This window comes from Saccostrea cucullata, unplaced genomic scaffold, assembly GCF_032062105.1.
Source record: "Saccostrea cucullata isolate Sc308-1 unplaced genomic scaffold, CSIRO_AGI_Scuc_v1 ctg12610, whole genome shotgun sequence".
Lineage (NCBI taxonomy): Eukaryota > Metazoa > Mollusca > Bivalvia > Ostreida > Ostreidae > Saccostrea > Saccostrea cuccullata.
The window spans coordinates 978-6,574 of record NW_026921269.1 but is presented as its reverse complement, the minus strand read 5'-3'; the positions used below and the strand labels follow the sequence as shown (position 1 = coordinate 6,574).

The 5,597-nt window shown below is 32.6% G+C and overlaps 1 long non-coding RNA gene across 1 annotated transcript; it reads right to left on the bottom strand.

The window, feature by feature from the left end:
* Positions 1-3,934: 3,934 nt before the first annotated feature.
* Positions 3,935-5,254, bottom strand: LOC134259593 (uncharacterized). The gene is made up of 3 exons (XR_009990381.1): positions 5,107-5,254; positions 4,735-4,840; positions 3,935-4,354 (listed from the first exon to the last, which is right to left on the bottom strand). It is a non-coding gene; the product is annotated as an uncharacterized LOC134259593 (long non-coding RNA).
* Between the last annotated feature and the right edge of the window lie 343 nt (positions 5,255-5,597).

Sequence of the window (5,597 nt, the reverse complement as noted above, 5' to 3'; positions counted from 1 at the left end):
TAAAAGAAAAAGATTTGCACACAAGGGGGATTGAACCCAAGTCGCCAGCATGAAATTCCGACGGCACTTAATATTACGCTATCGGGACCTCTACTCTAAATCTACTTATATATATTTACGAAACAGTGATTCTCTCTTAAAATTATGAAAGGCGGGTCACTATTCAAAATTTAGCACCAAACGCCACGAGTTAATCTTCGCGCCTTTTCTTTGGAATGTTCTATTAAATAGGTGTGGTAGTTTCAATGAAATTAAAAAAAAGGAACGGTCTTATAGCCTAAGATTCGAGGTTTAGAAAGTATATTTAACACATTTTACTAATTCCATATGGTATGTATGCCTGTAACACTAAAGCGGTAAAACGGTTATGAATTTTTAGCTTTTTTCAATTTCCTGTTTATCCCCAAAGTGAACTATCCCGATTAGTTAATTGAAAAAGGTTGAAACGCTTCGCCGAAAAACATGGCTCGCCCTACGACGGTCAAGGAATCAGATATCATTTATGCTCAATAACATGAATCAAGTCTTTGAGACAAGAAAGCTAAAATAAACTCTATGAAGCGATCTTTAAAAATATCATTTTCTTATTTTTGTTTTATTTATTAGTTTAATATGACACAAGTGTGCATAGGAAAAACGGTGGTTAAGATTTCTACTGACAATATTAATTAATATTCTTTTTTTTGAGAAAGTATAACTTATAAGTATGATAAGATCTATTTTTCCGAGGTGCACAAAAGATATTAGGTATCGAATTTCATTTGCACATTTAGTCTTTTCTTTTTCTACTTTAAAAACCAGCCAAAACCAATTATAGAAGACGTTCGTTTGACATAGAACTGCAACGTAACTACGACGTGACTATTCAAGTATTCCTTTACATGTCATTTATCCTTATGTTAATTTCGTTCAAGCAAACGCTCGGCTGCCTCCGTAAATCGCTATTGCGAAATGTCGGCGTTGATTGAGACAGCCGCCATTTTGGACCCGCTTCAGATTTTTGAATGCTAATATCTAGAGTTTAGATTTATCAACATTCAAACAAATTATATAGTAAGCATTATGAGGAGGGTTTCTATTAACACACCAAAAATAAATGAAAAATATTGAAAAACAAAAAAGTTAGAAAATATGATTATTTTTAATTTGCATCTCGTAACGACCGGAAGTACTGACGACGCACGAAAAGGTGATTATGCAAACCAGAAAGTCATGATCTATCATCTCCAATAAGTCTCCATATCATATACCTAGCCATTTTCGAAAAAAAGGGGCGACAAAATCGCATTTTAAAATCAGAAAATTGTCCATAACTTGGCACCAGAAGAGAATTTTCCAAATTTCTCTTCGGATGTAACAACTTCATATAATGACACATATTTGGTGAAAGTTTAATGAAAAACCGCTGAATAGTTTTCGAGAAATCGCCTGCACAAAATTTTGTCAAAAAAAAGAATAATAATAATAATAAGAAACAATAGAATCACTATAAGGTCTTCCGTGAAGACGGAAGACCTTAACTAGAAAAAAAACTCGTTGCGAGCAACGAGAGGTCTTCCGTCCGATTCAGAAAAAAAACGTAAAATCAAACTGAAAAGTGATTTTAAAAATCGGAAACACGGGGGATCAAACCCGTGTCGTCAGCGTGAAAATCCATTGCGGTACCCAATACACCTTTGGGAACCCGCTTCAAATTTAAGATTCGAATATCGCGAGATTGCTTTTTTTGATTCTAACATACTTTACATTTATTTTAAAATGAGAGCTAGCTTGCTAAACTTTGCTCAAGATGATCACATCGGACTTTGTTACTTGAGTTTTAACAGTAATTTTTAGAATAAATATTCTATTAGTGATGAACAGATGATACTGTTTTCTTTCCTTTTTTCGAAATGCATTCAACTTTTTATTCCACGCAGCTCCATATACAGACATGCCAATTTTATATATTTCTGCACTATTGTTGCCATTTGTCTACTACTTAAGTCGGATCACGATACATTATTTCGTGCCAAACGTCACAAGTAGTTCTAAACCCTATTCCTTTGAAATGTTTGATCTATATGATGGATTTGATAGTGTAACGTGCGGGACCCGAGCGATCTACTTGAGATCGTACTTGGAATGCCCAAGTCTTATAAAGACAAGTAAGAGTGCAAAATATACAGACAAAATGCAATATATACAAATATGGACGACACTTGCCTAGTATCAAGTTGAAGCAATATATACAAATATAAAGGACACTTGCCTAGTGTATGATTAACAATATGTACAGAAACCCCTTCCACTTGGCTATACGAACGCCACTTGCCACTTGGCTATACCAATGCCGATTGCAACTTACATTGTAGCTATACAAACGCCAATTGCCACTTGGCTAAACAAATGCCACTTGGTAATACTATAACCCCTTGATTATCTATATACCAATTCGTATGAACCTGTCAACTGGCTCGACACGTTCAATGTTAACTATATATCTGCTACACTAATTGCTTTCACAGTTGTAATGATTAGCCGTTTGACTTACAATTGTCACTTGACCAAACTTCTACCAACAACTTAGTTTCAAATGTACGACACCGACAACACTGACCATCTGCCTACTAATATGATCTTTATGTCAATGATTATAAGTGCCGGAATACGTTTCCGTAAATTTCCGAGCATACTTTGCTCATCTTAACCAAAGATATGTTTTTGTTGTATTTTTATTTATAAAACATCCTTTCTTGTAAAATCAATCAATCAAATACAGTGGACCCTCATTTATCCGGACGCTTTGGTTCCCAGTCAATTTGTCCGGATATGTGAAGCATCCGGATATCCGAATCACCAGTCAAACAAGACAGGTTAACATTTTAAAATTTCGTTGCGATGAAAAAGCGTCCGGATACTGAAGCATCCGGATATCTGGCGTCCGGATATCTGAAGGTCCACTGTACCTGTTAATTACATTATTTACAATTATTTATTGATTAAAGCAATGTAGCAAAAGGGCAATAACTCTAAACCGTTTCAATAGCTTCAATGAAAATTAGAAATGTATGTTCTTATAACCGGAAATTGAGAATTAGAAAATATATTTATCACATATTATACAAATATAATATCGTATACGCCCAAGTAACACCAAAGCTGTGAATTCTGTAAGATTTTCCACGAATTATGTATCCTGTTTTGCCCCAAAGTGGAGTTACACGTTCATGAAAGGACTGGAATGTTTCACTGAAAAAAATTCACTCGCCCTCCGACGGTCAAGGAATCTGATACTATTTATGTTAAAAAACTTGCATTTATTACATGAATATTCATATTACCTTTAATAAACAATCTTTAAAAAAATGTTTTTCTTATGTCTTTTCTATTCATTTAATATCCCCTGCGAGACGATCATGAATAATTCATGAATTTCCTTGAATTTTTCATGAATTTAATTCATGAAATGTTCATGAAGATCCTATGAACTTATTATTGGACATTTTCAAATCATGAATTTTTATTCATGAAAGAAAATTGATGAATATTCATGAATATTTTTTTTCATGAATAATTCATGAAGAGTCATATTCATGAAGATTCATCATTTCAAGAATGTCCAATAATAAGTTCATAGGATCTTCATGAACTATTCATGAATAATTTGATGAATTTTTTCAGGAATGTTCATGAATGAATAAAATTCATGAACCATTAGCATTCATGAATATTCTTGCTTATTCGTAAACAAAATATGAAATATTATTATTCATGTTTATTCATGAAAATGCATGAAGTCATGCTAAAAAAAGTAACAGTAGATGATTTATAATACAGTATCTTGAAAGATTTTACAGAAATGTTGTTTGTTTTCCAACCATGGCAACAAAATCTTTGTTAAAAAAATTAAAATAGACAATCTGACACATTAAACCATAGTATAAAATGAGTAATGTAGTTCATTCCTGGTAAAAGTATAAAAAAAATTCAATTCAAATGCAACTCTTTGCAGAATGTTTAACCTTACTTGGTCAAAAGGAGAGGGGGATCCTTCCTCAGCATGTTTCAAATTGTGTTTTAATGCCAGAAATTGAACAGTTTTTAATTCCAGTCTAGGAGAAAAGTTTGTTCAGCACCAGGGAAACAGTTTTCAGTGCTTTCAAGCAGTTCGAGCAGAGATGGTCAATTCAAAAATCCTTATTGTCTCTCCATGTGGAATTTCCAGAATTTCATCATTTGGATCCTTTGATTGAATATCATTCATATTTTCATTTCTTTTTTTTTTGTTTCTTTTTCAAGAGCTCAGATTTTTGTGCAGCCAGAGTTTCTTTTCTTCTGCTCATCAACATTTTGTGAACTGCTTCTCTTTTTCCTTCAAAAAGAAAGATTTTCTGAAAGTACCCATGATTGTAAAACATAAGACTTTTTTGTATTTTCTTGCATTTTAGATTCATTTAATTTTGCATCAGAGACACTTCCAAATTTAAAAATTCTGAGTGGAATTTAAGCCTATTTTCTTGGATCGCCATTTTGTAGATCAATCAGGCCTATGAGAGTTTTGAGTCTCAGTCTATAATTAATGTATGTTATATGGTTGGATCCAAACTAAAAGCAAAGTTAGACAAAAATTGCATTAAAAAAGAGACATATTAATTTATTATAATGTGCTTTAATTTGTTTTTTTACAAATAGAAAGTAACATTTACAGACAGATTTCTGACTCAGTTATTGTCTCCATTTTTTGTCACTCACCAGTTATGAAGTAGATCGATCCTATATGTAGTCTTCCTTCTTCATATTCTGTTATTTTCTTTAAAAGTTGACAAAGATCAGTGACTGTACTGTTTATTGGACACACCTTATGAGAGGGTGAAAAAACTACAAATTACAAAAGCATAATAAGAATTTGACAAAATATCAAAATCATAAGCAATCATACAAAATTAAATGCGTAACTTTAAAATGTGAGCTAAACAGGCCTATGCCCATCGCATGCTGGAAATGCGCGGTTTTACAAAACATTGTAGTTGCAGAATTTAAACATGATAAAAGATATTGCATAATACTGTTAGATACAGATGATCAAGTTAGATATAAATTCAAGTAAAACAATATAAAACTTACTCCTTAGGGAGGCCAACATCACCAAACTTCACAGCCAAAACGCCAGGCAAACCGCATGGCTACCATAATTAGTATAAACAGAATATTGAACCCGATCGAAATAAAATTATGCAATACGAAAACGGCACAGTAACTATGCAAATAATAGATCACAGTCAACAAATACTGATTCTTCCACACTACAAATTCCCACTTCTAACGTCTCGCGCGTTTTCAAGTTTGCGCCTATTCAAAAATGTACGGTAGAGCTAAGAAATACCATAGTTTCGAATTTCCAAGATTTCTGTTTAAAAAAAATTACAAACACTATCTGAATAACTTTTCACTGAAAATACAATATTTTATATCAAAATAAGTTTTATCAATGAAGAATTCGATTTTTTTACCTCATAAATTAACCATGTGTAGTGGTTTAGATTTTTATTTCATAGCCATCGTTTCGTAATTCTTATCTTACAAGTATTTGCTGGTATTTCAGTCTGATAATTCTA